Source organism: Onychomys torridus, chromosome 10 (assembly GCF_903995425.1).
Source record: "Onychomys torridus chromosome 10, mOncTor1.1, whole genome shotgun sequence".
Taxonomy (NCBI): Eukaryota; Metazoa; Chordata; class Mammalia; order Rodentia; family Cricetidae; genus Onychomys; species Onychomys torridus.
The window spans coordinates 46,030,500-46,040,411 of record NC_050452.1 but is presented as its reverse complement, the minus strand read 5'-3'; positions in this window follow the sequence as shown (position 1 = coordinate 46,040,411).

The window sequence follows — 9,912 nt, the reverse complement described above, 5'->3', positions numbered from 1 at the left end:
TTTACTCAGTATTTTATGTATGTGAAGGCTTGCCTGCTTGTATGCACATGCTTCGTATGTGCACAGTACCTGTAGATACCACAAAAGGGTGTCATGTCCCCTGAAAATGGAGTTTCAGGTGGTTATGAACCATGAGGTAGATGCTGAGAGCCAAACCCGGATGCCCTGCAGGAGCAGCCAGTGCTCATAAGTGGCGAGCCATCCCCACACCTCTTTGTTCTAGTCTTTTTACCAGAACAGGCAGTAATTCAACTAGTAAAGGAAAGATGTTAGGCCTCGGGATGCAGCTCTGTGTGTGGAGTGCTTAGCTAGCATGCACGAGGCCCTAGGTTCAATCCCCAACACCGAACACTCCACAGCAGGTCAATTAGTCTCCCGATGGAAGGTCTTAGGAACCAGTAGCGGTTGGGTCCACAAGGCTGGATGTCTCAGGTGACATTAGTATACATCAGGATCCCAAAGAAGTGGGCTCTAATTCCATTGAGAAGAATGTCTCAGCAGTGGGATATGTGAATTTGCCAGTGAGAATGAAGGCAAGCAGGATAAGAGCAAAGGATTCTTTCTTCCTCGTCTATACAGGCTGCCATGGGAAGGTGTGGCCCAGATTTAGGGTGGGTCTTCCCACCTCAAGTGATATAGATTGAAGGTGGGTCTTCCTGCTTCAAATGATCTAGTTAACTAAAATTCCCCCACAAAGTGTGCCCAGATGCTTGGGTTTTTAGTTAATTACAGATGTAGTCAAGTTGACAACCAAAAGTACTCACCACAGCAGGTCAGGTAGGAAATGGCATCACGTCTATAGACTTCTCCATGGGCGCAATGCATGATGACCATGCACATCAATCCATAGATTAAAAACAAAAACAAACAGACGAACTGGATACATGAGAAACGCCACCATGATCCAGGCATGGTCCAGACGTTGGAGAACAGAGTCAGCAAATGTGAGGCTTGCCAAAATTTGAGGAGCAAAGCTGCCTGGGATCTCTCATGTGGGGCCAGTGAAGCCTCTTTAGCACCCAGCCAACCCCCCTGCAGAATGGAGTTGGGCACCCAGCCCCAAAGCCAGCTGTGTAGGTCCTACCAGCTGTTAAAACCATTTCAACACAGCGTTGTGCAATTTCCAAAGGCAAGTTAGGGCTGCAAGTTACAGAGATGGACAAGCCTGATTGTCTTTTAATCTGCTGTCTGTACACTGTCTACCTTCAAGGAAAGAAGAACAATTTTAAAGAGTCCCTAGTTGGTGTAAGTGAAATATAGGAGCATCTCTAATATGGATTCCTGGGTTTAACATAACAACAGTCAAATGTGGCCACAAGCTGAGGTTAGTCTGTGGGCTCAGGGCTCCGATGGTTTCCTCTATTTCCCTTTCTGACCCTTGGCTGCTGTCTGTCCCCTGGCTATAACTGCTCTAGGTTTCCAAACTCCCCTACCGAGTCCTGATATTGGTGTCAGCAGTTTCTTAATGGACTTTCCACTAGACGTCAAACTGAAACAAGCATGTGCTGGCCACAAATTAGTTTTCCCCATGCAGTTCCCCACTGCCCTTCCCTTCCAACTTACTCTAGGCACAGACTCCTGACCAGAACCATCGGTAATTTGGGTCTCTCCCCTCCACCCGTCTTTCTTCCTGTGAGAACGCACTTTATAGATTTATACTACGGAGAATTTAAAGCTAAAATAACAGCACCCATCCCCTGACAATAGGCATACCTCAGTTCATGGCCAGTCTTGTGACCCCTGTTGTTTCCCTGTTCTTCATTTTACCACAGAACATTTCTGATGCAAGTCCCAGACCTGTCATTGTACCTCTAAATACTTTAGTGTGAGTCTGTAGCAGACAAGGACTTGTGTGTGCGCGTCCCCTGCCAAGACGACAATGGACTAAACCTCTGAACTGTAAGCCAGCCCTAATTAAATGTTTTCCTTTATAAGGGTTGCTGTGGTCATGTTATCTCTTCACAGAAACAGGATCCCAAACTAAGACACTTCTTAATATCAGCAAAATGACCCAGTCAGTGTGGGATTTCCCATTTGTCTGATTGATGAATCAGGGTTCAGGTACTGTCCACTCACTGCAGTTGAGTGAGCAGCTTCCTGAAGCCCATTCAATATAGAAATTCTTCATCTTATTTTACATTTTTTCTTGTAATTTGCTGCTTCAAGCCCACTGTTTGGAATCCATTCACTGCTTGCTTATGGCGTGTTTAGCTGGTTCCTCTGTGCCCTGTATTTCCTGTTAGCCAGTACGGACAGATTGAGAAGCGTGAGTGAGAATCCCAGTTTGACTTTCTGGCTCGATGGGGATGTGAGGGGCTCAGACCGTTTCTAGTTGGTTTCTGTAGTCTTAAAGCTTGGGCCATGTGACAGCTCAGCCTGTAAAAGCACTTGCCACACAAGCCTGGAACCCTGAATTTGATCCCCCCCAAACCACATGAAGGTGGAAGGAGAGCACTGACTGTACAAAGTTGTCCTCTGACCTCTACACGCATGCTGTGGCTTGTGTACCCCCACATCACTCATGCAAACACACAACAGTAATAGTAAATAAACTTTTTAAAACAATAACTGGATAAACGCCAACCGAATTCAGTTAAAAAGAAAGGTTGACGGGAGGGCAGATAGCTCATTGGGCAAAATATTTGCTGTTTAAGTATGAGGACCTACGTTCAGATCCCCAGCACCCACATAAAAGCCAGGCGTGTCCCGTCTATCTGCAATCCCAGTGTTAGTGGGTAGAAATCGGAGAATCTGGGGGCTCAGTGTACAACAGCCAGTCCATCCAAATTGGTGAGCTTTGGGTTCAGTAAGATACCTGGCCCCCCAAAATAAGATAGAGAGTGATTGAGGAAGAAAATTGATATCAACTTCTTGTTTCTATGGGCACACATGTACACATGTACCTACACACTTGCATAAAAATAACACACACACACACACACACACACACACACACACACGGGAATGAATCAACATGTCCAGTGCTATACGCCACATATATAATATGTCTATTATATGTGGATGTAATAGACAGACTTCTATAGCTTGTAAGTTGATGGAAGGAGACTTCCTGTAGAAGAAGCAGAAAGAACCAATGGACTGACTGTCTCATACAGGCTTAGTCATTTATATCTACCCTGGGGGAGTGTATTTAGAAATCCCCACTGGGTTTCACTTCTCCAAAGAAGATGATTTGCCATTCCCCTATGTTTTTGGTTTGTTTGTTGTTGTTGTTGTTGTTCTGTTTTGTTTTTAAGACTTATCCACTTTTCTATGTATGGGTGTTTTACCTGCCTGTATATCTATGAACCACATGTGTGCATTACCTGTGGAGGCCAGAAGGGGGCATTGGATTTCCCCCTGGAACTGGAGATACAGATGTCAGCTGGAAATGCGACCCACTTGCTGTCTCTCCAGTCCCCACACCCTCCTAGGTTCTTAGAGATGCCTTTTAACTGATTGCATAAGTGTCCGAGAACAAAACTGGATGTGTTTGTTGTCGTGAGGATCAGCAAAAGAAGTGTATGAACAAGATACGGGCATCTGACAGAAAGCTTTGGCAGAGGCTGGAGTGGTGGAATCAGAAGCCATCCTTCCTTCAGAGGGTTTGTCCTCTGTTGTGAAACCCACAGCTGTGACCCCAGGTTTTGTTGATAAGGCACCAAGAGATTGAAGTAAAGATGGGTTTGTCTCACTTTTGTACATAAGTGTGTGTATGTGTGGTGTATATGTGTGTCTGTGTGCTATATATACGTATGGGTGGGTATATATGTGTTGGCCTTGTAGATGAGGCTGGCTTGCTGAACTCATGAACATTTACATTTTATTTGGGAAAATCCTGTTGTCCCAGTAATGAAAACTATGGAATATAACACTATATGAATATAAAATATGCAAAGGGATGAGGGCATTGAAATGTTATGCATTTGCTCACAAATGGCATCACACTGTACAACCTGCTGTGTAGCGGCTTTCACATTCTATAGTTAAAAGACCCATTCCAATTGCTTCCAATCTTTTATTAATATAATACCACACAGAATAATGTATGTAAGTAAACTTTCCCTTTTTATTTTTATTTATCTATAATACCTCATGGGTAAAGATGATATGATGATTAATCTCAGTTGTCAACTTGATGAGCTCAAGAATCATCTGGAAAGACTGGAGCATTGTCTTAGCAGTTAAGAGCACTGGCTGCTCTTCCAGAAGGCCTGGAGTTTGATTCTCAATATCCACATGGCAGCGCACAACTGTCTGTAACTCCAGTCCAGAGATCCAATGCTCTCTCTTCTTCACGCACGTGGTGCATAAACAAACATACATGCTGGTAAAACACCCATACACATAAAAATAATGCAACACGAGTCTTACGCCAAATGGTCTTATTAATAAAAAATAAATAAAAATGGAGCCAGATATTGGGGTGAAAGCTGAGAAATCAGAGAAGATCAGAGAAACAGAACAAGCCAGTCACAAGTTCTTACTGCTAGCAAATCCTAAGACCAAGAGAGCTACTTCCTGTATACTCATGCCTTGTATACCTTTCTGTGCCCTGCCATCTTACTTCCTCTCTCCGACCAGCTACATCACTTCCTCTTTCCTCCCAGCTCTATCAATTCTTGTCTGTCTGTACAGACCTCCAGACCTCTATGGTTGACTAGTGCTGGGATTTAAGGTGTGTGCTACCACTCCTGGCTCTGTTCTCAGTGTGGCCTTGAACTCACAGAGATCCGGGTGAATCTCCGCCTTCCGAATGCTAGGATTAAAAGCATGTGCTACCACTACTTGACCTCTATGTTTAATATAGTGGCTGGCTTTTTCCTCTGATTCCCAAGCAAGCTTTATTTATTAGAGCACAAATAAAATATCACCACAAAATAACACATAAATAAAATTTAAATACCTGGTAGGTGGACCTGTAGGCATGCTTTTGGAGGATTATCTTCGTTGCCTTGATTGAGTGAGGAAGACAGGTCCACTATAGGTGGCACCGTTACCCTGGCTGGGATCCTGGAGTGTAAAACAGAAAAGGGGAGCTGAGCAGCGTTTATACCTCTCTGTTCCTGACTGTGGGTGAGATATGACCAGCTGCTTCAAGTTCCTGCTGCCTTGACCTCACCACGATGGACTGTACCCTTGAACCGTGAGCCAGAGTGGATCCTTTCTTTTCTTGGTGGCTTGTGTTAGAGGATTTCATCACAGCAACAGGAAGAGAAACAAAGGCAGCTGGCAAGAGAGACCTAGGTGGAGACACTTGGTAATTGTTCAGCATTAAGTATCACTGTCATTAGACAAAGGGACAGATGCCATCCGTCAACTGTTTCATAGCAACTCCTTTGGTGGGTTCAGCTTTTGGGGCAGGGGATGGGGTAAGGCATTGCTGCTCTGATATTGTAATCTTTTTAAAAGTTAATAACATTTTTTTTTTTTTTTTTTTTTTTTTTTGGTTTTCCGAGACAGGGTTTCTCTGTGTAGCTTTGGCGCCTTTCCTATAACTCACTCTGTAGCCCAGGCTGGCCTCCAACTCACAGAGATCCGCCTGCCTCTGCCTCCCGAATGCCGGGATTACAGGCATGTGCCACCACCGCCCAGCAAGTTAATAACATTTCTAATCCCGGTAAATTTGTATCTATAAAGGGATTAATAGCCAAAATATAAGGGACAAAATATAACTCAACAAAGAGGAAAAAACAAAAGAAATCAGGTTTTTAATTCTGACTGAATAGATGTTTTTCAAAAGACATGCAAATGGAGAGAGAGGGAGAATGTATATTCAGACTCATAAATTATCAGGGAAACGCAGAAACAGAACTTCAATATATCCCTGGCACCTGTTAGAATAGCGATTATAAAAAAGATAGGAGAGGAACTAGAGAGATGGCTCAGTGGTTAAGAGCCCTAACAGCTCCTCCAGAGGTTTCATTGCCAGCACCTACACAGCATCTCACAGCTGTCTGTAACTCCACTCCCAGGCCGTCAACTGCCCCGCTCTGGCCTGCTCAGACACCAGGCAGGAATGTGGTACCCAGATATATATGCAGACAAAACATACCTAGACTTAAAAATGATATTAAGGGGCTGGGAAAATGGTACAGGAGTTAAGAAACGTGTATTTCTCTTCCAGAAGGATCCAAGTTCAAATCTCAGCACCCATGTCTCAGCACTCACAACTACCTGTAACTCCAGCAGCAGGGGACCTGTCACCTCAGGCCTCAGAGATTACCCCCATGTCTGATGGACACAAACGCATGATTAAAATTGAAATAAATCTAACGATGATGATGATGATGATAAAATAATAATAATAATAAAAGACCAAAGAAAGGATTGATGAGGACAAGGAGAAAAGAGAATCTGACTCGGGCTGGAGAGGTGGCTCAGAGGTTAAGAGCACCGACTGCTCTTCCAGAGATCCTGAGTTCAATTCCCAGCAACCACATGGTGGCTCACAACCATCTGTAACGAGATCTGGTGCCCTCTTCTGTGTACATAATAAATAAATCAATCTTTCAAAAAGAGAGAGAGAGAGAGAATCTGACTCATTGCTGGTGAGAACGTAAGTTAGCTCAGCCATGATAGAAAATTGTACGGCCATTTCTCCCAGCGATGCTGCTTCTGGATGTGCATAGCTGAAGGAAACAAAATCAGGATCTGCACCTCCATGTTTATTTATTTATTTATTTTTTCAAGAGACAGGGTTTGTCTGTGTAGCCCTGGCTGTCCTGTAAACCAGGCTGGCCTCGAACTCACAGAGATCCCCCCGCCTCTGCCTCCCAGTGCTGGGATGAAAGGCGTGGGCCACCACCGCCATCCATGCCCACACCGCCATGTTTACTGCAGCACACTCATGACAGCCAAGGCGGAGTGGAGGACGGAACTCAACCGAAGAGCAGTTGCCTCACATGCTTCAGGACCTGAGTTCCATCTCCAGGACCACAAAGAAGAAGAGCAAAGAAATAACAGCGAAGACAGAGAAGCAGCCGAAGCACCAAAGACAGGTGAGAGGACACAGAAACTGACGGACTGGTAAATCCGAGGTATGATACTCAGCTTTGAGAAGAAGGAAATCCCATCAAGTGTGAGAGCAGAGATGAGCCTGGAGTGGCGGTTATGCTAAGCGACACCAAGCAGATGCTGACCAAAATTATATATACTACGGGATAGCACCCACGTGGAAAAAAATATCAAACTTATATGAAAGGTTGGGAGTGGGGGAATTATGAAGATGTTCAAGGGTATACACTTTCACAGAGGCTACACTTAATAACCCTGCTTTTTGTTTTTGTTTTTTTGTTAAATTGAATATTACTAAAAAAAAAAATGGAAGGATTGGGGATTTAGTTCAGTGGTAGAGTGCTTGCCTAGCAAGCACAAGGCCCTGGATTCGATCCTCAGCTCCGGGGGGGAAAAAAAAAGAAAGAAAGAAGAAAAAAAGACCTTGTATTTATTTTACCACCTCATTTCAATAATGGTGACCAGGTAACCTGATTGATAGCAAACTAACTTGATTATGATGATCACTTTGTAATACTTACATATGTCAAATCATCCCATTGGAAATTATACAGTTTTTTGAGAGATGGAGATATGGTTTAAGACAAGGTCTCTCACTACATAGCTCTGGCTGGCCTGGAACTCACTAGGTAGATCAGGCCAGCCTTGAACTCAGAGAGATCCAGCTGCTTCTGCTTTCCTAGTACAGGATTAAAGGTATGCCAGGCACAACTTCTAAAGTTTTGACATTTAAATTTATGAAATTGTATTTGTGGATTACCTTAATGTGATGGCTATTCTTGGCTGTCAACTTGACTACATCTGGAATTAACTAAAACCAATAATGGGGTGCACCTGTGAGGAATTTCTGCTTAATTTGAAGTGGGAAGATCCACTTCTAATTTGGATCTAATCTGGTAAAAAGACACACCTTTAATCCAGATCTTTTGAGGTGGGAAGACCTGCCTCCAATCTGGGCCACACCTTCTGATGGAAGCCTGCACAAGGTCGCGGAGAAGGAAGCTTTCGCTCGTTTGCCTGTCTGCCCTCACCTTGTTAGCAAGTCTACTCCTTCACTGACACCAGAGCCTGCTTCTCTGGGATTCCAGCGTATACTGAAGACCAGCTGAGACTTCTACAGATTCTGTTACTCTAGAGAACCCTGACTAGCACACTTAATAAAGCTGGAAAAAAACAGACACTAGTTGTAGGTTGTACAAACCACACCTGTAGAAGCCAAGGTTGAGGTTGCGACACCCAGACGTTCTCGATTTCAGTTGTAACTCCACTACCAATGTGTGCCAGTGTCCTCCTCTGTAGTGGGATATGAGACACAATTTTCAAAATCATCGTTAAGGACATTTTTACATTGCGCTGACTACATAGGATACTAAGGAATGATTAAGGGGAAATTAGATTTTCTGTGGAAATATAATACCTCTTGTAGAACTCACATTAGGCTTGCTGGCTGGCATATGGGTATGCCATTATTATTCTTCCTGAACACATGCCTGGGATAATTATATTCCTACAGGACCTCCAGGAAGCACCAGGAGAACGTGTTTGTAATTCTCATGCAGTTGTGGAGTGGAAAAGGTCTCACACAGCAAAAATAAATGAAAAATGTGCCTATCTTATATAAAACCTTCTGCAGCAAACCAGAGAAAAGTATCTGCAACTTGTGTCATGGGCAAACATTTATCACCCTAAAGTAAAAATGATCTCCTATATATAATGATTAAAAAACAACGATATGGGGATAAAGAGATGGCTCAGTGGTTAAGGGCAATGTCAGCCCTTCCCAAGGACCTGAGTTTGATCCCAGCACCCACAGAGCAGTTTACAACTAGTTGGGTGGGGGGCTCTGACGCCCTCTTCTGGGCTCACCAGGCATGCACAGGGTGCACAGATATACATGTGGGAAATACATCTATATGCATAGAATAAAAATACATAAAAATTAAATTAACAATGCAATAGAAAAGGGACCTAATTATATAGAAATATAGTTCACAGAAAAGAAAATAGACATGCTTTTAATAGGTTAAGCCTATGAATATTACTATTAAGCCTACTAATATTAAGCTTTTAATATTTAATTAAGCCACTTAAGGGAGGAGTGGTCTGTTTTGGCTCACAGAGGGCCGGTGCATCATGAGGGGGAGGACTTGGCAGCTGGGGCAACACATGAAACTTGTGGTTGTAGCTCATATGCTGTCAGATCAGCAAACAGAGAAAGCTGGGCCAGATTCAGGACTGGGCTATCACCCTTGAAGGTGGCCTGCTTCTAGCAAACCCCCTCAGGCCATATGTCGCAAAGGCTCCACAGACTCCCAAAGTAGTGCCATCAGCTTGGAACTAGGTATTCAAACACATGAACCTGCAGGGGACATACCACATCCAAACTGTAATTATATATGTATATACACATATAGACAGACAGACAGACGGATGGACAGATGCTCAAGAGAACATTTTTTAATCCATCCTAGTATCCTGCACCATTTTAATTGCACATGGAAGTTCATATCTTTTAGTAGTTCCTTGATAAGTCTTTTTGTCTCTGTGAGTGTTTGTGCAGGATTATGTGTGTGCATGCATGTGTGTACATATGTGAGCACATGTGTAGAGGACAATCTCAGCAGTCAATCTTCAGGTGTATTCCACCTTGTTTTGGAGACAAGAGTCTCTTATTGGCCTGGAGTTTATCTGGTAGGCTGAGATGAAGAACCAATAGCCTCAAGGGATCTACCTATTGCTGCCTACACATCCTCTGCTGGGGTTACAAGCACTGGCCAGTTTTTACATGGGTTTTGAAGAATCAAACTCAGGTCTTTATGTTTGCAAGGCAAACACTCTTCAGATTGGGCTATCAGCCTAAAACCTCCTTAAATCTTAACATCTATTCTTGCATAA